Genomic DNA, 27,198 nt, shown 5'->3' on the forward strand with positions numbered 1-27,198 from the left:
TTGTATTTTATTATTATTATTATTATTTATTATTATTTATTAAATTTTTATACCGCCCTTCTCCCGAAGGACTCAGGGCGGTGTACAGCCAGCGATAAAACAAAATATATACAGTTAAAACAACATTTAAAACAAAGCAAATTATAAAGGCCGATAAATTAAAATTTAGATTTTAAAATTTTAAAATATTAATAAACCCCAAATTTAAAATTCTACATTATTATGCCAGTCCCGCTTGAATAAATAGGTGTGTTTTAAGCTCACGACGGAAGGTCTGAAGATCAGGCACTTGACGTAGGCCAGGGGGGAAGTTCATTCCAGAGGGTCGCTGCCCCCACAGAGAAGGCCCTACTCCTGGGGGCCGCCAGCCGACACTGTTTGGCGGACGGCACCCTGAGAAGACCCTCTCTGTGAGAGCGTACGGGTCGGTGGGAGGCAAAAGGTAACAGCGATTTAAAAGTGGTATACAAAATCTTGAAGCGCACCCGAAAAACCACAGGAAGCCAGTGCAGACTACGGAGTAGTGATGTCACGTGGGAGCCACGAGCGGCTCCCGTTACTACTCACGCAGCCGCATTCTGGACTAACTGTAGCTTCCGGGTGCACCTCAAGGGCAGCCCCATGTAGAGAGCGTTGCAGTAATCCAACCTAGATGTAACCAGACCGTGAGTGACCGTGCATAAGGCATCCCGGTCAAGGAAGGGACGCAACTGGCCGACCAAGCAAACTTGGTAAAAGGCCCTCCTGGAGACGGCCGCCAGATGTTCATCAAAGGACAGCCGTCCATCCAGGAGGACGCCCAAGTTGCGAACCACCTCCTTTGGGGCCACTAACTCGCCCCGAACAGTCAGCCGCGGATGCAGCTGACTGTACCGGGGTGCCGGCATCCACAGCCACTCCGTCTTGGAGGGATTGAGCTTGAGTCTGTTTCTCCCCATCCAGACCCGTACAGCTTCCAAACACCGGGACAGCACTTCGACCGCTTCGTTGGGGTGGTCCGGGGTGGAAAAGTACAGCTGGGTGTCATCAGCATACAGATGATAACTCACCCCGAAACCACTGATGACCTCGCCCAGCAGCTTCATATAGATGTTGAACAGGGTAGGCGAGAGAATCGACCCCTGGGGCACCCCACAAGTGAGGCGCCTCGAGGACGACCTCTGCCCCCCCGTCAACACCGTCTGCGACCGGTCAGAGAGATAGGAGGAGAACCACCGATAAATGGTGCCCCCCTTTCCCAATCCCTCCAACCGGTGCAGCAGGATACCATGGTCGATGGTATCAAAAGCCGCTGAGAGATCTAATAGGACCAAGGCAGAGGAACAGCCCCTGTCCCTGGCCCTCCAGAGGTCATCCACCAACGCGACCAAAGCCGTCTCCGTGCTATAACCGGGTCGGAAGCTGGACTGGAACAGGTCTAGATAGATAGCTTCCTCCAGGTGCCGGGGGAGCTGTCATGCAACCACACTCTCTACAACCTTCACCACAAAGCGAAGGTTGGAGACAGGACGATAGTTTCCCAAAATAGCTGGGTCCAGGGAAGGCTTCTTGAGGAGAGGTCTCACCACCGCCTCTTTCAAGGTGGCGGGGAAAACCCCCTCCACCAAAGAAGCATTTATAATCCCCTGGAGCCAGCCTCGTGTCACTTCCTGAGCAGCCAGCACTAGCCAGGAAGGACACGGGTCCAGTAAACATGTAGTTGCATGTAACCTCCCCAGCAACCTGTCCACGTCCTCGAGAGCCACAGAATCAAACTCATCCCAAATAACCTCAACAAGACGCAACTCTGTCATCTCGGTCGGATCATCGCAAGCTTGGTCCAAACTATCCCAGAGCTGAACAATTTTATTGTATAGATAACCGTTAAACTCCTCAGCTCGTCCCTGTAAGGGGTCATCCCGTCCCCCTTGATGAAGAAGGGAGCGGGTCACCCGAAACAGGGCGGCTGGGCGGTTATCTGCCGATGCAATGAGGGTGGAAACGTAGGAACGCTTCGCCTCCCTCATTGCCACTAGGTAGGTCTTAGTAAAGGACCTCACTAGTGTCCGATCAGCCTCGGAACGGCTAGACCTCCAAGTACTCTCTAGGCGTCTTCTCCGGTGTTTCATCTCTCTTAGCTCCTCGGAAAACCAGGGAGCGAATTGAGATCTACGCTGGGTCAGAGGCCGCAAAGGCACGACACGGTCCAAAGCCCCAGCCGCGGCCCGTTCCCAGGCCGCAACCAGTTCTTCAGTCGTGCCGTGGGTAAGATCCTCAGGGAATGGCCCAAGCTCCGTCAGGAACCTCTCCGGGTCCATCAGGCGCCTGGGACGGAACCAACGCATTGGTTCCGTCTCCCTGCGGTGGTGAGCGGCGGTCTGAAAGTCTAGGCGAAGAAGAAAATGATCTGACCATGACACCGGTATCTTCACTATATCTCCTAAAACCAGATCATTAACCCACTGACCAGAGATAAAAATCAGGTCTAGCGCACCTCCCCCAATGTGTGTAGGGCCATCAGTTACTTGAATCAGGTCCAAGGCCGTCATGGAGGCCTGGAACTCCAGAACCACCGTTGATGACAAGCCGGCCGATGGCAAGTTGAAATCCCCCAAGACCAAAAGTCTGGGAGTCTCAACCGCCATGCCAGCAAGCACCTCTAGTAGCTCAGGTAGGGCTGTAGTCACGCAGCAAGGAGCCAGGTACGTGATCAATAACCCCATCTGATTCCGGTGGCCCCACTTCACAAGGAGGGATTCACAACCAGCTATCTGAGGAACAGTGGACTCCCTCGGCTCCAGACTTTCGTTAATCACAACCGCCACCCCCCCACCCCTACCTTGGGCCCTCGGCTGATGGAATGCCCGGAAACCCGTAGGGCACAGTTCAACCAGGGGTACACCCCCTTCTGTGCCCAACCAGGTCTCCGTAATGCCCATAAAGTCCGCGGACTCCCTCTGAATAAGGTCACAAATCAGGGGAGCCTTGTTGACCACGGACCGGGCATTGCAAAGCATCAGCCGAAGACCCAAACTCTGAGGGTCTTGACCATCCGGGGAATGAGTAAGGACTGGGGGGGCCGGAGCACGTGATCACCCTTAAACATTGAACACGTGCTCCCGAAGAACGATACAGCCCCCTGCCTCCACCATATCTGCCTCTCCCACTTACCGTACAGATGGAAAAACATTCTCTGCTCTGCACAATCCCCTCCCCCCTTGTCTTCGGACCAACTAAAAAACTGTCGCGTGCTTGGACTGGACATACCCTCCCCCCCCTCCCAACCCTTAAAATCCCCACTTAAAATATCTATTAAAACAACTAATTAAAAAACCCCTAAGCCTCCTATTTTTCGCATGCCACCTTTTAAACTTTAGTGTCACAGGCAGCACTGGCTGTCACTATTGCTGAGAGTCAGATCTCTGATAATTATAGTTTTCTGTTCCTTTCACACTGTAACTATGCCAAAAAAGTAGATCCCAGGACATGTCATGTAGAACACATCATTTTTTACAGAAGAATGTTGATAGTGTAATTCTCCTTTAAATTATTTCTGATCAGCTTCAGAACATTCTTGAATAAAAGCATGTAGCCACGAGAAAAATAAATACGCTGATTTTCTACTGTGTCAGACCAAAGGTCTCTATAAGTAAACAGTGTTTGCTATTAGTGGATATTGGAAGAAGGATATGTGCTCTGGTATCTCAGTATCAGGTGGTTGAACAGTAATATAAAGGCATTTCAGTTGTTCAGACAAAACTGGTGTACTATTTAGGGCTCCTCTTGGACTCTTTGCTCCTGGTACAACAAGGGAATGGTTATGTTTACGAAGGCCTTTGTACAAATCCATTTGGTGTGCCAATTTTGTCTGTTACTTAATGAATCTGCTCACGGACACTCATGCCATTTCCAGTTTGGTATTGCAAGATGTTTTGCATGGGACTGCTCCTTAATTGGTCTAAAATAAAGCAATGTGAATAAGTAGCAACAGCATAACATAACATAACATAATAACAGAGTTGGAAGGGACCTTGGAGGTCTTCTAGTCCAACCCCCTGCTGAGGCAGGAAACTCTACACCATTTCAGACAAATGGCTATCCATTTGTCTTAAAAATTTCCAGTGTTGGAGCATTCACAACTTCTGCAGGCAAGTTGTTCCACTTATTGATTGTTCTAACTGTCAGGAAGTTTCTCCTTAGTTCTAAGTTGCTTCTCTCCTTGATTAGTTTCCACCCATTGCTTCTTGTTCTACCCTCAGGTGCTTTGGAGAATAGTTTGACTCCCTCTTCTTTGCGGCAGCCCCTGAGATATTGGAACGCTGCTATCATGTCTCCCCTAGTCCTTCTTTTCATTAAACTAGACCTACCCAGTTCCTACAACCGTTCTTCATACGTTTTAGTCTCCAGTCCCCTAATCATCTTTGTTCTCTTCTTTGCACTCTTTCTAGAGTCTCAGTATCTTTTTTATACCATGGTGACCAAAACTGAATGCAATATTCCAAGTGTGGCCTTACCAAGGCATTATAAAGTGTTGTTAACACTTCACGTGATCTTGATTCTATCCCTCTGTTTATGCAGTTAGCACTTAGACTTATATACCACTTCATAGTGCTTTACAGTCCTTTATAAGTGGTTTACAGAGTTAGCATATTACCCCCAACAATCTGGGTCCTCATTTTTACTGCTCAGAATTGAACTCCTGGAGTAAGCGGTGAGCTAGCCTTGCAGTACTGCCTTCTAACCAGTGGTGAAATCCAATTTTTTTTACTACCGGTTCTGTGGTGTGGCTTGGTGGACGTTGCATGGCTTGGTGGGCGTGGCTTGGTGGGCATGGCAGGGGAAGGATACTGCAAAATCTCCATTTCCTCCCCACTCCAGGGGGAAGGATATTGCAAAATCTCCATTCCCATCCCACTCTGGGGCCAGCCAGAGGTGGTTTTTGCCAGTTCTCCAAATTACTCAAAATTTCTGCTACCGGTTCTCCAGAATCAGTCATAACCTGCTGGATTTCACCCCTGCTTCTAACCACTGTGCACCATGGCTCTATGGGTGAACCTTGGTATGCCCATGCAAAGCAGTACTTTATGAGCTGCACTGGTTCCCTATAGAATTCTGGATGCAATTCAAGATACTGGTTATTGTCCATAAAGTGTTTCTTGGCATAAGGCTCAATTGTTTATGAAACCATCTGTCTTGAACTGTTCCTGCTTATCCGATGAGATCTGGTAGGATGAGCCTGTTTTGGGTCCCTTGTACAAGATATTATTTCTTGGCAGAAATTAGGAGGCATATCTTTTCAGTCGCAACACTTGTTCTATGGAGCATTATTCCTACTCTTTTGAAGCCATTTTGGTTTCTGCTCATCACTACATTGCTTAACAAAGGTCTATTGAAGAAGCACTATCTTTTGTCTGTCCTCAGTCTCTCACTAGTGACCTGTACTGGATAACTGTGAGTTCTAACATCCTGTTTTCCCCAAAATAAGACATCCCCTCATAATAAGCCCAATTGGGCTTTTGAGCACATGGCAATAAGGCCAAGCACTTATTTCAGGGTTCAAAAAAATATGAGACAGGGTCTTATTTTTGGGGAAACAGTATTGTAAGAAAAATGAAAATTTCCCTCTGTTCTCTTAATTTTATTATGCATAACATTAACATTTTAATTGCTCTACATAAGAAACTTTTAATAGCGTCTTGATCAATTTTTAACTTTGTTAACTTGTTCTCCCCATCCCCACTCGCCTTGCAATATGTTTTTTAAAGTATTTGGCCAAAACCACACACACAAACTTGTATGTATGTACGTACGTACGTACGTACGTATGTATGTATCTGGTTGTTCATCTCATACAAGTGACTCTGGGTGGTATACAAAGACCATGAATATTTTTTTAAAAAAAAACCCTAACTACCAGTAAGATAATTCTCCAGAAGACTGTTTTTCCATCCTGAATTTCATTGCAGTTGCTATTGCTATAATCCTTTTTTACTTTTTTACTTTTTACTGTATTACTTAACCAAATAAGTAAATAAGCTAAAGCATTTTAAGACTGTCTTATGGTTTCCCAAACACAGATCATTAGTGCAGCTTTGCAAACTTGAATAAATAATATTAGACATTAACCTACAAACTTGGAAGTAAAAAGGTGAAATCAATACATGAAACAAAATGATGGATATTCAGTTAACTTTAATATTATGTTCACGCAATACATATTTGTAATTGCAATTTTAGTAGTGTAGGCAGTAATCCCTCCACACTAATGAGATGAATTTCCAATTCTAAAGGATATTTAGTTCTATTCTGAATTCTTTTATAAAGCATTCAGTTATTTAAAAATATTGCTTATTCCAGAACATATATAATGTCTTTAATATCCTGAAAATCTAATCAGCAAGTAAAGGCAGGTACCTTTCTATGTAATTTACTAGAAAAGTATAGGTTTTTTTTTAAAATTTACATTTATATCCCGCCCTTCTCCGAAGACTCAGGCCGGCTTACAGTATGTAAGGCAATAGTCTCATTCTATTTGTATATATACAAAGTCAACTCATTGCCCCCGCAACAATCTGGGTCCTCATTTTACCTACCTTATAAAGGATGGAAGGCTGAGTCAACCTTGGACCTGGTGGGACTAGAACCTGCAGTAATTGCAGGCAGCTGTGTTTTAATAACAGGATTCTTACAGCCTGAGCCACATCACGGCCACATAGTTAATACACTTTTAATATTTTGCATAATTTTTATATTATTACCAATTGAATTCTATTTAAAAAATACTTGGTTTTATATTCCAAATTTAAAAAGTGATCTCTTTTTCACTTACATTCTAGGTATTTCCCAATATTGTTATGAAAATATGCATTCCACAAAGTAAGATCTAAATTTCTATTTAAGACATTATAGGTTGGTTATATTAATTATCTCTTTAAAAATTTATCTGAATGAGTTAATTTTACTGCTTATAATAATATCCAAATTTTATTAAATATATGCTAACAATCCATAGAAAAACTATAATAATTAACTGCCAAACATTTCAGTAGTAATTTACAACATGAGGTCAAAGTAATATTCGTGATACAAGAAAATTTGCTGAAAAAGATCAGGGATTTGAGATGTATTTAATCTAAATGGACTCAGAACAAATTTTGTTTGTGCTTGGTGGAGCTTTCTTACCAATAAATGCATCATATAATAATATTAGCATTGCTTAAAATAAGCATTGAAAGTAACAGTCACACGATCTTTATTTTGGACTCCATAGGAATGGGAAATAGTTGTTGAATAAGACTACATCATGTACAGCTATTAGCATGTGAATTCTAGATTTTTGTCCTTTCTAGAGTGATCTTTCTTAGAGTTAGATATAAATAGAACTGAGTGTGGATAAACTTCTCTGTTAGCTAACTATAACAAATAATCCATAGCAATTCTGGGAAGAGGTATTTTACTTGACTGATTGTAATAAAGATTATCAAATAAAGTTGCCATTATTTAAAATCTAATTTACTTCAACATTGTCCACCTTACATTTCCATTCTTTTCTGGCTTTGCATTCCATCCTTGTTGTACCCATATCAACACATAGATAACAGAATAACAGAGTTGGAAGGGATTTTGGAGGTGTTCTAGTCCAATTCCCTGATCAAGCAGGAAACCCTATACTATTTCAGACAAATGGTTGTCCAATCTCTTCTTAAAACCTCCAGTGTTGGAGCACCCACAACATCTGGAGGCAAGCCGTTCTACTGATTAATTGTTCTAACTGTCAGGAAATTTGTCCTTAGATCTTGGTTGGATCTCTCCTTGATTTGATTCATAAATTGACTTTTGTTCTTATTAATTAATTATTTCATTCTTTTTACTATTTAATCTTCATACAACAAATCTTTTATATGCCATGATGATATGCCATGATGAGATAGGCCAACAGATATTAACTTGCCATTTGATCAGGAAATATGGTCATGTGTTTGTGTGCAGTCATCATAATTCTAGAACTAGGACATCAGTAGCTTTTTGGGGAGGGGGGTCCATTGTAAATTTGAACAGACACCAAACTACTAGTCTAAGTCAAGGACTACCTGTATAACCCTATATTGCATCCCCTAAACTGACTCTGCTCTGAAAGGTAATGTTATATGGACTTTTTGTTAAAATGAAAGGAGATAGAAATGCTTTACTTTTCACTAGGCTTTGCCTATTAAAATACTTTAGTTTCATCTCTACAAATGTGCAAGGAAAGTATAAAATTCAACAGAATGCATGTTATCCTAAAGATTAATTTTATGAGGGTATTGCCCAGTTTTTGCAACTTATTTTTAGAGACTTGTTGAGAGTGTAACCATCAAATCACATTGACAAAGCAAGTTATGCATTTTTTTAAAAAAAATACATAAATGTCACAATTGTACATGTTAATATTATCTAGATGTCAGAAAGTGGGAGGATGTACAATCGAAACAAAGATGTACTAAAAAAATGAGAACATTAAATATAAAGCCTATAAAATATGAAACACATTTGATGTCAACACTTAAATACTTCTAATACTTACAGAAAATATATCCACACTTATGTCTTTAATTAAATATAGATTATGTAGTATTTTTTATTAATCATCAAAGATGATTATGGGACTGGAAGCTAAAATATATGAAGAATGGTTGCAGGAACTCCGCCGCCTTCGGCACGACCTGAGTTTAACTCATAGAATCATCTGTTACAATATCCTTCTTGTTGAAGACTACTTCAGCTTCAACCGCAACAATACACAAGCACACAATAGATTTAAACTTAAAGTGAACCACTCCAATCTTGATTGCAGAAAATATGACCAGTAACAGAGTTGTTAATGCTTGGAATGCACTACCTGACTCTGTGGTCTCTTCCACAAATCCCCAAAGCTTTAACCAAAAACTATCTACTATTGACCTCACCCCATTCCTAAGAGGTCTGTAAGGGGCGTACATAAGAGCACCAGTGTGCCTACCGTTCCTGTCCTAGTGTTCCCTTTGATTGTATCAAATTTGTATAGTTATTTCATGCTTATGCTTATATATACTGTTGTGACAAATAAAATAAATAAATAAAATTTAAAAATTGGATATGTCTCGTTTAATGAAAACAAGGACTAGGGGTGACATGATAGCAGTGTTCCAATATCGAAGGGGCTGCCATAAAGAAGAGGGAGAAAATATAAAAGACCTGAAGGCAGGTCAAGAAGCAATGGATGGAAACTAATCCAGGAGAGATCCAACCTAGAACTAAGGAGAAATTTCCTGACAGTTAGAACAATTAATTAGTGGAATGATTAGCCTCCAGAAGTTGTGGGTGCTCCAACACTGGAGGTTTTTAAGAAGAGATTGGACAACCATTTGTCTGAAATGGTATAGGGTTCTCTGCCTCAGCAGGGGTTGGACTTGAAGACTTCCAAGGTCCCTTCTGACTGTTAATCTTTATCAGGGATGAAATCCAACCGGTTTTATCTGGCTCGGGCAAACCAGTAGCGGTGGCTGCGGGGTGCTCTGCCCACCTGCGTGGATGTCATGATGTTACTTTTTTGTGACATTTTAAGCCTCTGTGCATGTGCAGAAGGCTTTGCGCATGTGTAGATGACGGCACATGCACATTGGTGAACTGGTAGGGAAGGTAAGTGAATTTCACCCCTGATCTTTATTCTGTTACTGTTATTCTGTTAATCTTCCCACTGGATAGCAATGTGATTGTATGTAATAAGCAATCAACATTATTTTTCTATTTTGTAATAAAAATAGGGGGAAAAATGGTAGTGAGTCTTATTACTGATCTGGGGAGTGACAGAACCATATGTACAGATTACTATGTGGGGATATTCTTTACATCACCCTCCTACTCTTAAAAGAAGCCAAGACAATATTTCATTATGCCTTACATATTTTACATCAACATTAGAATGCCTTAGTATTCTCCTTGATTGGATAATGCTGACCGTATGTAATCCCTAGATCATAGTTTAAATAACCTAATGATAATTTCCATGCATACTGCAAAACAACCAGCTTTGGATTTCACAGAACCAATATATAAACATTATTGTGATTCATTCCTCCACCCAACTTGTAGAGAGATCTATTGACATGTTCAGCCCAGTCTTAATCAAACACACATTTCCTGAAATAAAATGTTGGTAATCTTGGGAAAAGTAAGAAATGCAGAATACTCATCAGTCATCATTATATCTATTTCCCACCAATGAAAATAAATTTGGCTAGCCAGTCAAGACAGACAAGAAAAAAAAAAGTAACATGTTACTAGTCATTATATTGGTAGAACAAAAGGTGATTTATGCCAGAGGTCTGCTGAAGATTTTTTTTTTGATTCATGAGGTATTAGCTGTACAACCACAGTCTAAAATATAAATCAGATACATACTGGCACTTCATGCAAGAAGAGACCATTGGGTAGGTATTCCACATTCTTCAACAAAGTTGGTTGAAGCATTTAGTAAATGAACTTTATGTTTTATACTATTTATTCCTTGATCAAAATATATTCAGAATATAGTATATGATTGCATATGTAGCCATTGGTTAACACCTGTGAAAGTCCTGTATGTTGTCAGTAGCATGGTAAAAATATTCAGTATAGTAGTTTGGCAGTAGAATAACAAACTAAAAATACAGTCAGGTAATGGAAGTCCAGTTCGGAACAAAATGAAAATCAAAATCAAAAAACCAATTTTGAAGAAATAGCATTTTAGGCCATTTAAAAATCACAATGTATGAGACTCCCATATAGCCACTTAATATATTATTTCTGTTTTTTTCCTGGGTTCAGTAGCATGTCCCTTTTCTCCCACTATTCCTTTCCCTCCCCTATGTAATATTTCTCTTGTTTCCTTCAAAATTTTTCTTAAGATCACTTTCCCATGAAACCCTGGCCACGGCTGTCTATTTTTCTTGCTCTAACAAAACCTACATGTCTATTAAAAATATAATATATTCTTTTTCTATTTAACCTTGTTTACTTTTGGTTTTCTTCCTTTGATATCTCTCACTTGTAAGTTCCTTGGAAAATGGAAATAACACTATATATTTTATAAATTAGATAAACGCAGCACAACAATATATGGATAATCAGATATTATAACTGCATCATTTAATCAAGAGTATCAACAAAATTATATCACTGAAATGAAACAGCTTAGGTTCTAATATGATAAAAAAGTTGTCCAATAAATTTACATTCTGTCCACTATTACTGGAAAGAATATTGTTAATTCTATATTTTAAAAATATTATTCTTTCTGTTGCTGCTATTAAAATTAAGCAGAACTAACTAAAATTGTAATGAAATATTATAATAGCCAGCCTAGGAATGTTACAAGAATATGAGAAATCAGAGAATACATATATGCTGTTGTACATATTTAATATTAGGGGAAGACTGAGAATGAGATCACATAGAAATGTTTATCAGATAAGATAACTGCAATTATAATACACACTTAACACTGTTTTTCTATTACTAAAAAAGAGTGAGAAAGTAAGAGTCATGAATATGGCATGTGGTCAAAATCAACAAACCCTGCAAGGGTAAAAATGGCATATAAATTATAATATTACATTAAAAGTAAGCTGCTTGTAATAATAATCATCATTTAATCATAATCATCATTTCATAATAATAATAATAAATAATAGATATTTATTATTTATATTGTTTGAAGTTTTTCAAAGGACTTAAAATATTTAAGAGATAATTTTGCCAAAATCCCTGTAACTTTACAACATTGCTTTCTCTATATTTGATTTGATGGGCCTTAAATGCATGATTGCCAGTATTGCACTTAAAGGATAACTGTAGCTGTAGGAGTTCCAATCATTCCTGGATTGTCTATTTTCACATTGCTGCTTTTCTGATACTGCTTTCTTTGACAAATCACATAGCTAAATGGGTAAATTAAGATTAAATTAGTCAACAAGCAGGAATCAACAGATTGTTCTGACCTTGTTTGAGACATTTTGTCCTTGAAGCTAAAGGAGAAAACAAAAGAAACTTCAAAAAGTGTTTTAGGATATATTTTTAAAAAAAAACCCAACTCTAAACCAATGAACCTTAAAATAAAAATAAAAAATATATACAGAAGGATGATATTATTTAAAAAGAAACATATAAAATAAAATTTCCTTATATTAGGAAATTGTGGGAAAAGGTTCCTTTATGGTTACAAGCAAAGAGAAAATGGATTTAAATCTTAGTGAGTTTATTAGAAATAGCTAATGAATCCAGTTACAAGACAATCTCATGAATCTAGATTATATCCTGGACTTTAGCCATTTCCACGCGCTCATTTTCACTTCCAAAATCTCACAAACCAATGAATGGCATCCCATGATTGTTCTCTCCATCACATGTCATCGGTTCTTTTGAGCTAATCAGGAGAGCAGCCCAAAAATCAGCAACCAAGTTGTATTCCATCCTTGTCCTAAATAGGACTCGCCATTGTGAAAAAGGGGTTGCAAAGTTATAGCCTTACTCCTTTAAAAACACTAAAGTGGGCATCATATGGCTCAGTGTCTTATCCCCGCATGGAAAGAGAAAGATGAAGAATCAAAAGGTATGGTGAACTGAGAGTTTCTCTCAATGGATCAGTGCAGGCCGCTGAGGTCCAATGTTTTAGCTGTAGAACTCTTTACAGTTATGTTTTCTGCAGTGCTGATGAACCAGAAATTAATCGTCTCTATGGCCCAGTGGTGAAGATAGAATGGGATTATACAAATGCAGAGCCTACCCTGGAGCAGTGCAAATGCTACATTTGGAGGAGCCTTGAGTCATATTTTGAAGACTAATTTAAATCCCTCTGATTAACGGGATTAATTAAATTCCATTAATTCTGAATCTAGTTTAATACATTTATGTACCATTTCTTTCCAAGCAGATTAAAAACCTCTACATTATTGAATTAAAACATTTAGAGAAAAGAAACAGAGCCTACATTGTTTATAATGTCTCTCCTCGTACATATTTTAATACAAGAGGAGATTATGTTATCTTCCCTTCTATGTTAAAGTTCTGTTGTTCTCATGATAGCAGATTTCAATTATATCCACAGAAGATTCTTATTTTCTATAGGGGCTAAACTTGTTGATCCGAAAGATTGGCGATTCAAATCCCTAGTATAGGTTTCCTGTGTGAGCAGGGGGTTGGACTAGATGACCTCCAAGGTCCCTTCCAACTCTCTTACTGTTACTGTGAATGTAAATCTGCCATATTTAATATGCTACAATGGAAGGAAGGAAGGAAGGAAGGAAGGAAGGAAGGAAGGAAGGAAGGAAGGAAGGAAGGAAGGAAGGAAGGAAGGAAGATTGCCATTGCTTTGAAATGAATGGCAAAATCTATGCAAGAAAATATTTTGTTTGCATAACCTTCAGCTTTCCGCCCCTCATACTACACATCTTGGGAGAATATAATATTAAGCATATTATAAATGTAATGGATTAAAATCATACATAATACATAATAATGTACATTTATGTACATAATACATAAATAAGATACCAATAAAGTATGAAATAAGTTGAAAGTTGAAATAAAGGATCCTTGATGTTCTCTAAGCTTTCTGGGTTCTTTCTCTTTTTTTCCTTGCAGACATTTCATTACCCAAACAAAGAAATGTCATCAGTGCTGGTCATTTCTATAAATGAAAACCAGTGAATAACATGACATAATGTTGAGATATCAAACATAAAGGTTAATAAAAATGCCTTCAGCTTGTATTTCATTCATAAGAAGTACACACATGATTTGTTTCTAGAGATGTACCTCTTCCATAACTATAACAATCTCTGATGATGAGCACAGTAGTTGGCCAATCAATTTATTTGTTAAAAAAAAATGTTCCTTGGCATTTTGATCTCAACTTGTTCAGAGTCTTTGAAATGAACAGATTCTTCTTCCTCTTTATGATAATGAAGTTCTATCAACTTGTTGTGGTCCGCCAGCAGCCCACAGGCCTGGCAATGGAGTCAAGCAATGAGGAGGCTGGGGAGGACAATGGACCAGTCCTGGAGTCAGGGGAAGGCCTGGAAGAGGGTTCTGCATTGGAGGCAGAGATGGGGCCAGGGCCAGGGCCAGGGCCATCTGGGAGCAATGTGTGGACTCTGGAGCCTCCAGAGGCGGACAGTAGAGAGGCAGAGGAACAGGAGGAGCCTGTTCCTAGTGCATGCATGTGAAGAGCTGCCAGAAGGCAAGAGCAGCTGAAGAAAAAAGGACAACTTGGGAGTAAGGCCAGAAGATGATCGGCCACTCCCATAAGGCTTAAAAGAGCAGCAATGAGCCGTTGGGTTCTTTATAGAAAAGCAACATTGATTTCCATGCTTCTTGTCAGCGTCTCTTGAACTTTGTGGAGTCTTTGCCAAGAAAAGCCTTTGGCAGGTTGCCAAAAACATCAAAGGTTGGTGATAAGGCCAACGGACTGGTTATTAAGAATTTTGTTTTGGACTAAGCTGAGAATGAATTAATTCTCAGCTGTTTTAATAAAATAAATTTGTTGAGGACTGAATTGTGTTAAGTAATTACTACTTGGGCCTTGATCACAACACAACTGTCCACTATATCTAAGGACGCCTTGTGTACACAGTGGTATTCCAGAAAATAAAGTTTATGGTAAAAATGGGACAACTCACTGCAGCCAACTCACCACTGTCTACTCACCATGGCCACTTTGCCGTGGCCAATTCACCATCACCAACTTGTTGGGGACAACTTGCTGCGGCCAATTTGCCATTGGACAAGTCGCCACAGAACAATTCAATTTAATTATTTAAAATAATTTAAAAAATATTATAATTTTTGTCATTCACATTTTATTTTATTCCTCCTTTTGCATCCTTTCTTTAATGATTTTATTCCATCATTTCTTCGATATTAGTGTAACTCTTGTCTTACAATGAGTTGTCCCCAGCAAGTTGGCCATGGCAGGTTGTCAAGTGTTGTCAACATGATTTAATTAGGGCATCCATCAGAACCCTGACAATGGTTCAGTTGGCCACGGTGAGTTGACTGCAGCAGGGCATTTCCTGATTCAGAGAGAATAGAGCAATAGAATCAGGAGTGAACTTCCTGTTTTCCTCTCTAGCAGTATCAGTAGTTTGTAGACAACTTTCTGTAGCCATCAAGGACTAGAATATATAGAACAGTTCCTGTGCTCAAAATACTTGTCACTTCTGGCATATAAAACTTTACTTAACATTTCGCTCTGAGTGACCTAATCATTTTGAAACAACTATTGAATGCAAGTAAATAATTAGCATTTTATGATCACAGGTGCAATTAATAAATACTTCCCAAAAGAGCACAGGTATGATTATATTTATATACAGATGTTATATCTAAGGGCTGAGTTAGAACAGTCCAATAAATATGGGCTTTTATGGATTAAAAAAAGTTATTTTTGTTTTTTTGTCAGGATGAATTGTTTTTATTAGATGCTCTCATCAGCATTCCTTCTCTCTATCAACATTGCTTTGTTTTTTGTTAAAATAGCACTATGAAGAAGGAAGGTCAAAAATGTTCAAGATAGTTTTTAAGGTCATTGTAATTTCAACAAATCTATTTACCTAGAGGGAAACTTAATGAAAGATTAAAGTCTTTTGGATTTAAGAAAAGGAATTAGTTTATTTGCATGGCATTTCTATTGCCCATCACGTTTTTAAATTGTTCTGGAATTTGTTTTTATAGATATCAGTGAAACAGTTTAGCTGGTATTCAAAAGAAATAGGGCTAGCAGCCCAATTATAATTTCTTTTATATGGATGTAATACTGACACTTATTGATGACACTTATAGATTGTGCTTAATTATTGGTAATTTAATTACTGCAATTATTCAAAGAATTCATCAAATAAGAAATGAATTTATATTTCATTGAATACTATTGAATTTAGCCTTCATTATTTCTGTAAAATACAAGAATGTGATGTCACTATTTTGCTAAGGAAATGTTGTCTCCTCCTGATACCTTTCTTTGTACCACAAATGTACAACTATATTGATTTTCATTATTTTGTTTACCCTGTTTCCCTGAAAATAAGATATCCCCTGATAATAAGCTGAATCGGGCTTTTGAGCGCAGCGCTAAAATAAGCCTCCCCCTGAAAATAAGCCCTCCCTGAAAATATTTAAATGCAGAGCTGGAAATCAGGTAAGATGGCAAGAGGATCCCATCTTGCTTCATGTGCACCAAAATAATACCTCGCTGAAAATAAGGCCAAGCACTTATTTCAGGGTTCAAAAAAATATACTACACAGATAGTAACATTTACAGCATTTCTTTCATAGAAAAGTCCTTCATGTGAATGGTCACATTCTTGACTCGATAACCACAAATGAACTTAGATTTCCATGAAACAAAAGCACTGCAAGATTAGTTAAATGTGCTTATGTTAGGTAGCCCGGTGGGGGCTGAACTATTTTCATGACAATATTCTTGGCCATGCTCATTCCCCACATTTGTATACTCTTTTAAAGTTATGCATTTATTTTGCAAAAAATACGTAACTTTTTTGTGTGTGCTCAGTTTAAAAGTAGCTTGTGAGCCCTGTCCTGAAATGGCCACCATAGGAAAGTTTGCCTACCCATAAAATGGCTGCCATGGTAGCTATAGTTTATCCCAAAATTCCTATTTATTAAAATTTATTAAATTTTATATCTAGGTTAGTTAAATTACATTTATTGAAAATCCCCCCTTCCCTGTTGCCCTGTATCGCTTTCTAATGCTTCATATTTCATCTGTTTCTTTGCCCTCTAAGCAGGCAGCACACCTGCAAAACTCCTTTGAGAGACAACCACCTGCCATTTCTTATTTTCTATGAAAGTTTATAGAATCTATACCCCAAAGACACGGATAAAAGTAAAGATGAGGCAATAGGCTGGCACTCTGTTTTTCAGTATGCCACTTTTTGTGTGTGTGTGTGAGAATCTAAAAAGCATTTAAACATTTGGGACTGGGATTCTGGCAGGTACCAAGGGAAGATTCTTGGGCACAGTGATGCCAAGGAGAGCACAATACTACCTCTTGCAGAAAAGCATTGGGTAACGATCTGCCATAATGATATTGACCTCACTCATGAGGCTTGTGTGATTTTGTAGGGCACCGTCTCAATGAATTTTCAATTGGCACACTGGCATGAACCATAAATTATTAATGTCCCTGGAAACTGAGATAGTTATGCCTTTAGCTCACTGAAGCTCTATGAGAAAACATTTCAGCAAGGGTAAACGGGTAAATACTTGGCTACATTCTATTCTCCAGAATCCAGATGTGCTTAGGTTGCTGTAAAGTTATTCTGCCCATTTATGAATTAATAATGACATTTTTTTGTTAAATTTTGTTTTATTTTATCCAGAAGTTAAAATAGAAACTCCCCATTCCAAAAAGAACCAAAACCAAGAAGAAAACTAACAGGAAAAACAAAAGAAAAGTGTGTTAAAGGAAAAAAAATACACATATATCGTCCTTCCCTATTTGAATACTCTATTTACCCAAACAATTTGACCTACTATCTATTTACTCTAAAAAAAAGTTAACAGGTAAGCCCAGCAGCAAAACTAAACTTCAAAGCCCTCAGTTAAGCAATCTGTTATTGTAATTAACCTTTTTCTTTTTTAAAAAAATTTACATTTTATTTACATTATTTACATTTATATCCCGCCCTTCTCCGAAGACTCAGGGCGGCTTACAGTGACTCACAGAAAGTCAACAATGGCTTCAGATCCATCATTACCTACAGCAGTCATTGGCTCTGGTCCATCCAGGATCAAATATTCCTGGCTGATTCTTAATAATAAAACCTTTTTCTTAAAATTATAACTAACATTATTATATAATAGCATTGTATTAGTAATGACATTTAAGCAACCTAGACAATTTATTGGCTGTCCTTCTAACAAAACTTTCCCAGTATGATCTACCATTTGAAAAAATACATGTATGCATTTTTAGCGCATTGCATGTCTACTTTGTAGACTTAGGGGTCATTTTTTTTCTTTAGAAACAAAAATAAAATTTAAATCAAATCTTAATCCAAGTTTAGTATCAGAATCAGGAACCAGATAAAAGAGATTAAGGAATTGTATCTAGACATTTTACAATTTCAGAAAAACAGACTGGTAAAGTCTTCATTGCTAATAGTGTGTCAGTTATATCTATTTATCCATTCACACATTTAAAATTATTAGCCAGTTATAATTCATTCTGATTCTCCATTTCACACTCCCTGCTCAGCTTGGCAAATAGACAAAAATGGATCTAAATATACTTTAGCAAATTGTTTTTACATGAAGTCAGTTTTAAAGTCACCAGCCAGAACTGTTCAAAAATGCATAGGTTCTGAGAATATGACAGTCTAATAATTCAAGTTTTTATAGACTGGTAACTCTAGAAACTTGAAGATTGACAAAAACACATGTTAGCTATGTTTTATTATTAAGAGAATATGAAATATAGTGAACTTCTGCAGACATCTGTACTTATGAATGTATAAAAGTGTATAATATAATCAGTAAATACAAAGCAACTCTATATCAATATTTCAATACTTCCAATATACCAGTGAAACTGATGTATTAATTTAAAGATTAAAACTAAAAGATTACATGAAAATTTAGATTATGCTGGGATAAAACTGCTGATGGCAAGGTCAGAAGTAAGACCCACTGAAGTCAGTGGAATGTGTACAGAATTGCAAGCTCAGTCATTTAAATACAGATTTTCTGATAATTATTACTCTATCTCTATTGAAATTGAAGATGGTGCTGCCAATCACAATCATTTTTTCCTACAATTCTAATAATATGATCATTGAATGGACAATTGTAATAGTTTTTGGTATGTGGATTTTGTTTCCACAACTAAGTTTATGCACTAAGATCAGAAAAAAATAGTATGCTGCTTTTGGCGAGTTCTGCATGACCAGCTTATGTCAGGGTGAGCACAGGTCACTGACTATTTCACAAGAACAAGAATTCATAATATGATGTTTTACCAGCACCCAACGTCAAAAGACAATTCATTGTAGGTGAATTGGATGGATTAACTCAAATAGTGATGTCCAATTCATGCTGTTCTTCATTATTTTGTGGGCAGAACTTCATTCCAATTGGTTATTGAATCCAGCAGATAGAATACTCCTTGTCCTGCAATTATTGACATTCACCACCATTTTTCTTTCAAAATTCACCAGTAGAATTATGAATTGCAAATTACAACTGATGGAACAATCAAACAATACATTTTTTAAGTGACAGACCAGTGGCAGGAAAAGAAGACAATCCTTTATTTCTCTTTAACCAAGTGAAATCAGACTGAAAGGAGAAGAAAAATGGCAGAATTCTGATGTTTTTCTTTTATTTCTCTTCTCAATCTTCAACCAGTTGAAAATAAGAGGAATCTGTCAACCAATGTGAACAAACAGAAGACCAGGACCCCTTTAGGAACTAAGTGGCAAAATAATTGAAATCTGGAAAATAATTTCTTCATTCCAGCTGGTTTACATTTGGAAGTTCAGCAGCTTAAGGTTGCAGCCCACAAAAACTCTGAGTTAAGGGCATGATTGGCAGACTAATCATTAAAATGGCTTTAGTGGTGATGGTGAGGTAACATCCCCAGCATGCTTTGGAGGAATACCCAGTTTCAGTTCCGCAGAAACATTCTGTCTTTCAAGAGAGGTCAATAACTAGAGATTGGGTGGGGATTATTGAAGGTACAGCTGAGCTTCATTGCCATTGCTGCTTACTGTCCATAGAAGGCAGGAGCCTGCCCTTCCAGAATGACTGATCTACCTGTGTTTCCTTCGCTTCTAGCAGATTGTCTTTGCAAGCTCTTAAGATAAGGACATAAATGAAAGCTGCTGTAGCTGAACTATTCATTAACTATTGTTTGCTCTCTCTCTCTCTCTCTCTCTCTCTCCCCCACCTCTGTCCCCCTCCCTCCATCCGTCCCTCCCTCTCTCACACACACCCCTATTTATCTGTCTTACGAATTAGGCTGAAGAAAGATTACTCTGACAGAGTTTGATTACCTTTTCATTCAGGACTACTTTGTCTTAAAAATATAACCTGGTAATCTGCTTGACTACAGCTAAAATATTAAGTAATTAGCTGTCACAGTCATGAATATTATTTACATTTTACAAGTATAATTTATTATTAAGCAAATGCATATCTCATGTCTTTTTCAACAGTTCGTGGTTGTTATCAAGCGCTACATGTAGACTGGATTTGGCATTTTTATCCACCTTTTAAGTCTTTCCCAAAGACTTGCATTAGGCAGATGTTGTTTGATGATGTTAAAGGTCTCATTGCAAGAAGTTAGGTGTTTCAAGTAAAGCTGCAACTCACAGGCAGGGAGAATTCCATCCATATATTATTCTCTTCTCTGGTTTAACTTTATTTCTTAGTTATAATTATGCTTTTGCCACTGATTTTATCATTGTTTTTATTGATACTTTTAATTGAAAACATATTTTTACTATTTAAATTGCCCTATTATTATAAACATAAAAATGTGTACAGACTGGTTTTTTATGAGATTGTACCTCATGTTACATTTGACTTGAGTTTATGGATCTTAGAAATCTCCTTGAAAACTGGAGCGTTGGTTTTCCATACTTGTGATATGTTATGAGCAAATATCTATGTTACTTATAAGTACAGTATTAAAAATGGGCATATGTAGTATTATGAAATAATCCCACTTCTATAACAGATTATCTATAAATGGTTTTAAATGATAATTAAGAACATGCAATATCCTTTTCTTATATTCATATGCTTGGTTTTGTTTTGTTTTGTTTTCAATTTGCTGCAATGTAATTTGTCTTATATCTAATCAATCAGTCAAGAAATCTTAATTATTATAAGATGAAGCTCAATTTCACCAGTTCAAATGTGTATTCTATAATTCATAGAGGAAAATACTGAAGAATCTGCAATATTACATTCCAGTTTTTATCATTAGTGTTTGAAACCACAACTGCCTTCTTTACCTCCATTGGTATTCATGTAAACACACTGTGTGTGTGTGTGTGTGTGTGTGTGTGTGTGTGTGTGTGTGTGTGTGTGTGTGTGTGTTTCTCTGTATGTATATATCTCAACAAATATAGTCCGTTGATTATAGAGATGAGAAGGTTCTAATGTCATCTATTCCACTATTTATAGATGTGGGAAAAAGAAATAGAATTGGTAATAATTTAGGAAACATAGTTGACTTGGGAAAATGCTACAAATTATCCGGGATATTTATAATGTAATCTGTGCATTGTGTACCACCAGTTTGGATGGTAGTTAAGGTACCGGCCTAGAAACCAGAAGTGAGCTCTAGGTCTCCTATAAGCATGATAATGATTGGGTAGGTTTGGGCCAATCACTGGCAGGAATATTAGGTATGTTTTATGCCTTGAATTGATTCTCTGCCTCCCTCAAAAGGGCGGAGTAAAAATACAATAATAATAGTAGTACCAATAGTAATAGGCCCCTTGGGTGCAATCTTAAAACAACTGGAGCACAACTTGAACATCATCGTCATTATAAAAATCATCATCAGTCAATTGCAAAAGACAGCTTTACTTGGAACAGCTTACATCCTGCAGTGATACCAGTAACACCATCAAACATCCACATCTGCCCATTCCAGGTCCTGACTTGATAGGTGGATAAAAATGACAAATCCAGTCTGATAGGCTGACTGTGTGATGAACCACAATAATATCAGTTGGAGATTTTGAGTTTCTAAGATTTCTTAATATTGTAAGCTTCCCAGAGTCACTTCAAAATGAGATGTGGGGGGGGGGGCAAATAAATATAATAAATATAATAAAAATATATTGCATCTCATGTATCATGGTTGCAAAATCTAGATGACCAGTACTTGGCAGGAAAGATACCAAAAATATTAGTTGCCATTCTGTGGTCATCCAGACTCTTGCTGCTCCTATGTGCTAATCCCATATTTATCTGGCAAATTTGCAGCTACTTTGTAATTACTTTGTAATCTTTAATAAAGATCCTCAATATAGATTCCCCCCCAAATTTTTTTAACAGAACCTCTGCTATTGAATATGAAAACCAGTGTGACAACTTCATTTACAATTTATGGAAGAATAGAAAGAGAACTGGTTAAAGAGAAGCAAGGCTAGAGAGAGAATTTAAATCTACCAAGATTTTGAGTTAGTACTTCTAGAAGCAACATTGACTGATTTATTGGATGTGATCTTTTTCTAAATCTTCATTGCTAGGTCTGTTAACTAGAGTAAGGATTTGCTACATTGTTAACCTCTGTTTTCTATTTTCAGGCAATGGATGATGAAACCCTCTTCTGCTTGGAAAAAAATTCAATAGCAAAACCCCGTGTATACAAACTTGATATATGATAATAATCATAATATGCATAAAATATAAGAAGTTGCATTTTAAATAGTTAATCTGCTCTTTGCTGTGAAAACTCATGAAGATATATACTGGAAAATATGCCTGAAGCACCTGCATTTTTTTAAAAAAAATATTTTGCATTAATTCTTATATGAGATCCTTTTTGTTTTCTAATAACCTGCTGTTGTCTTTTACAACAGGATACTAGATTGGGTAAAGATTGTATTTCTCTTTGGTATCTGCTTCTACTTGGAAGAATCACAGAGAAAAAAAAGAAAGAGAAAAAAGCGTCAATTGTTTCTGGGCTATCATTGTGTTCTAATTCTTTTAGTAAGTTCACACAATAATATTTGAATAAAACCGGAACAAATTCTACTTGAGAACTGCATGGAACTAATGAGGAACAAAGAGACCATGTTATACTCTTTGCTGTCTGAACAATGGCCTTGTTGCTGTTTGATCTTTTATTTTGTTGGTTTCCTTCTTTTCTGAAAGAAGCAAGTTATATTATATTTCAAAGTTCTGTTCATTGCTTCAACCCTGACAACCTGTTCTGCAGATTTAAACAGTTAATAAAGGAATCACCATTTGTCTTCCACATACTGGACTCTACTAATATTTATCTTAGAAACAATAAAATCTTTTTTTGTGTAGATGCATGACTTGCCCTGAGGTATGTACACAGTGTTGTGTGTCATTGAAAATTCTAATCTCAGGTCAAGTTTGCTACAGGTTTTGTATTTTCTTTTAACTTTGATTTGGCTCCTGATTATTAATAATGAGCATCCTTTTAAATTAACATTGATACTTGTGGTTTCACTTTTAAAAGCATATGAAATAAAAATAGAGATCTTCTGAAACAAATATATGAATATATAAGAGTCTGTATATGATAGGCAGAATGCTGTTTAAAGTCAGATGCTATTTTCAATTATTGTTTTTTTAAAAAAAACTAATAAATTAATAGTAGCTTTAAGATCTGTAAAATTCTGGATATCCCTTAAATTATTAATCACATTTACAATCAAAATGTGTTTTTTTTATTACACTAGTATCTTGCCTTTTGAGACTATGATCTTCTCAGCAACTTTATGAAAGATTAAGCTATTATCAGTCAGTGAACTTGTATAGCTGATTGTAGATCATACTAAGTCCAATACTTAACCATTGCAGCAGGTTGGTGTATGTTTGGGTATCTACAGCTACAGCTACAGCTACCTTCTAGTCTTGCTATGCTGCCTCATTATGGTGATGCATTGGGAGATGTTTCTTTATATTTATCCTGTAATAAATTATCCTGTAATCTACAACTTCTTCACTACAAAAACATATGGCCTACAAATCTTGATCAGGGCAAAGCAATAGATGCAATTTACATAGACTTCTGAAAGCCTTTGATTCAGTGGTACATGACAAACTACTTCTAAAACTAAAATCCTACAGCATCTTCAGACCTCTCCATAATTGGATAACTGCATTCCTGTCAAACATGAATGTGGTCAAAATAGGCAGTGTCCTATCAAATCTGACTCCTGTTAAACAATCTGGAACTGAACACACTCAAAACCGTAGAAATGGTGGTAGACTTTAGGAAAAACCCTTCCATACTTCCACCTCTCACAATACTTGACAACACAGTATCAACAGTAGAAACCTTCAAATTTCTGGGTTCTATCATATCGCAAGATCTCAAATGGACAGCTAACATCAAAAACATCATTAAAAAAGGACAACAAAGAATGTTCTTTCTGCGCCAACTCAGTAAGCTCAAACTGCCCAAGGAGCTGCTGATCCAATTCTACAGAGGAATTATTGAGTCTGTCATTTGCACCTCTATAACTGTCTGGTTCGGTTCTGCAACCCAACAAGAAAAACACAGACTTCAGAGGATAATTAGAACTGCAGAAAAAATAATTGCTACCAACTTGCCTTCCATTGAGGACCTGTATACTGCACGAATCAAGAAGAGGGCCGTGAAAATATTTGCAGATTCCTCGCATCCTGGACATAAACTGTTTCAACTCCTACCCTCAAAACGACGCTATAGAGCACTGCACACCAGAACAACTAGACACAAGAACAGTTTTTCCCCGAAGGCCATCACTCTGCTAAACAAATAATTCCCTCAACACTGTCAGACTATTTACTGAATCTGCACTATTATTAATCGTTTCATAGTTCCCATCACCAATCTCTTTCCACTTATGACTGTATGACTATAACTTGTTGCTGGCAATCCTTATGATTTATATTGATATATTGATCATCAATTGTGTTGTAAAGGTTGTACCTTGATGAACGTACCTTTTCTTTTATGTACACTGAGAGCATATGCACCAAAACAAATTCCTTGTGTGTCCAATCACACTTGGCCAATAAAAAAATTCTATTCTATTCTATTCTATTAATAGCGGTGTCCCCCAAGGCAGCATTCTAGGACTAACACTCTTCATATTATACATAAACGACCTCTGTGACCATATTATAAGTAACTGTGTTCTCTTCGCCGATGATGTTAAACTATTTAACACTACCAACAATGCTGCTACCCTTCAAAAAGACCTTGACTTTGTGTCGGAATGGTCAAAAATTTGGCAACTCCAAATCTCAACCAACAAATGCTCTGTCTTATACATTGGAAAAAAGAATAAGAACACTAAATACAAGCTAGACGGACATGACCTTGAAGATGACCCTTACTCTGTCAAAGACCTTGGAGTTCTCATATCAAATGATCTAAGTGCCAAAGCCTACTACAACTACATTGCCAAAAAGGCATTAAGAGTTGTAAACCTAATCTTGCGTAGCTTCTCTGGAAAGATTACACTACTAACCAGACCATACAAAACATTTGCTAGACCAATTCTTGATTACAGCTCATCTGTCTGGAACCCACACTTCATATCGGACATTAATACAATCGAGTGTATCCAGAAATATTTCACAATATTTCAAAGAATCCTCCACTCCTCTGATCGCAACAAAATACCTTATGCCACCAGACTTGAAATTCTGGATTTAGAAAATTTAGAACTACGCCACCTTTGGCATGACCTGAGCATAACTCATAAAATCATCTGCTACAATGTCCTTCCTGTCGAAGACTACTTCAGCTTCAACCACAACAATACACAAGCACAGAATAGATTCAAACTTAAAGTCTCCTGCGCAGACTGCACTGGCTGCCTGTTGTCTTCCGGGTGCGCTTCAAGGTATTGGTGACCACCTTTAAAGCGCTCCATGGCTTAGGACCGGGATACTTACGGGACCGTCTACTGCCATCTTCTATCTCCCAGCGACCGGTGCGTTCTCACAGAGAGGGACTCCTTAGGGTGCCGTCAGCCAAGCAATGTCGACTGGCAGCTCCCAGGGGAAGGGCCTTCTCTGTGGAGGCTCCTACCCTGTGGAATGAACTTCCCCCTGGACTTTGACAACTACCTGACCTTCGGACCTTTCGCCGCGAACTTAAGACTTATTTATTCCGTCTTGCTGGACTGGCTTGAATTTTTAAATTTTTTAGCTGATTTTATGGGTTTAAATTTTTATTAATTTTATAGGGTTGATTGTATTTTAAAATGGGGCCAAATTGAATAAGTTTTTTAATGTTTGTTTTTAGTATTGTATGCATTGTTGCTGTATTTTATTTTGGCTGTAAACCGCCCTGAGTCCTTCGGGAGAAGGGCGGTATACAAATTAAATTATTATTATTATTATTATTATTATTATTATTATTATTATTATTATTATTATTATTATTATTATTATTATTATTAAAGTGAACCGCTCCAATCTTGATTGTAGAAAATATGACTTCAGTAACAGAGTTGTCAATGCCTGGAATGCACTACCTGACTCCATGGTCTCATCCCAAAATCCCCAAAACTTTAACCTAAGACTGTCTACTGTTGACCTCACCCCATTCCTAAGAGGTTTGTAAGGGGCGTGCATAAGAGCACCAGCATGCTTACCGTTCCTGTCCTAATGTTCCCTTTGGTTGTATTCAGTTTGTTTGTTTATTTCATGCTTATATATACTTAGTATGTGTTTGACAAAATAAATAAATAAATAAATAAATAAATAAATAAATAAATAAATAAATAAATAAATAAATAAATAAATAAATAAATAAAAAATGGATGGGTGAAGAGGGATGGGTGAAGGATGCCAAAGTATAAAATACAGGACTATATTTTACTAAAATGTAATTGATAATGAGGTGTTCCACAGTAGATGGCACTCAATGTGTTGCTCAGAAAGGCTCCAAATTGTTCAAAATATTAATGGAGTTTATAATATGGATAAATTAAAATGTTCAGGATGTCCAATTGCTGATATTGCCATGCAGGAAAAGAAATCTAAAGCTGCAAAGAAAGAAGGTCATCAGAAATATGCATTATAAGAAGCATGAACATGGGAAAGCTCAACATAGTAAAAAATAAAATGAATTGTTCACATTGATACTTTATGTTTCAAGTTTAATCTGAAATCAACAAAAAAAGCCAAACTTGAGAAAGAAGAAAATTAGTTGAACTATATAGCCTAGGAAACAGAAATGTAGGAGAAGAAAAGATCAATTTCTGAAAAAACTAATTAGCAAAAAACTTTTGCTAACAGTCTTCCTATAACCAAAACAATGTTTACATGTATCGACATCATGAGATAGAATTTACAGAAATCAAATTGATCATACTATTGATGCTAGGATATGGAAATACCCATCAATAATAGCAAATACATGGTAAAGACTTAACTGTAGAACAAACCACAACCTGTTCATATGCAAATACATAGTTCAAGCTAAAG

The 27,198-nt window shown here is 37.3% G+C and overlaps 1 long non-coding RNA gene across 1 annotated transcript in view; it reads left to right on the top strand.

The window, feature by feature from the left end:
• LOC131201020 (uncharacterized) overlaps nt 1-22,993 on the top strand; it is a 29,104-nt gene extending 6,111 nt beyond the window's left edge. Inside the window, exon 2 of the long non-coding RNA XR_009155767.1 lies at nt 22,320-22,993. This is a non-coding gene — a long non-coding RNA (uncharacterized LOC131201020). The remainder of the gene's footprint in view (nt 1-22,319) is intronic.
• Nucleotides 22,994-27,198: the final 4,205 nt, after the last annotated feature.

This window comes from Ahaetulla prasina, chromosome 6, assembly GCF_028640845.1.
Source record: "Ahaetulla prasina isolate Xishuangbanna chromosome 6, ASM2864084v1, whole genome shotgun sequence".
Classification (NCBI taxonomy): Eukaryota; Metazoa; Chordata; class Lepidosauria; order Squamata; family Colubridae; genus Ahaetulla; species Ahaetulla prasina.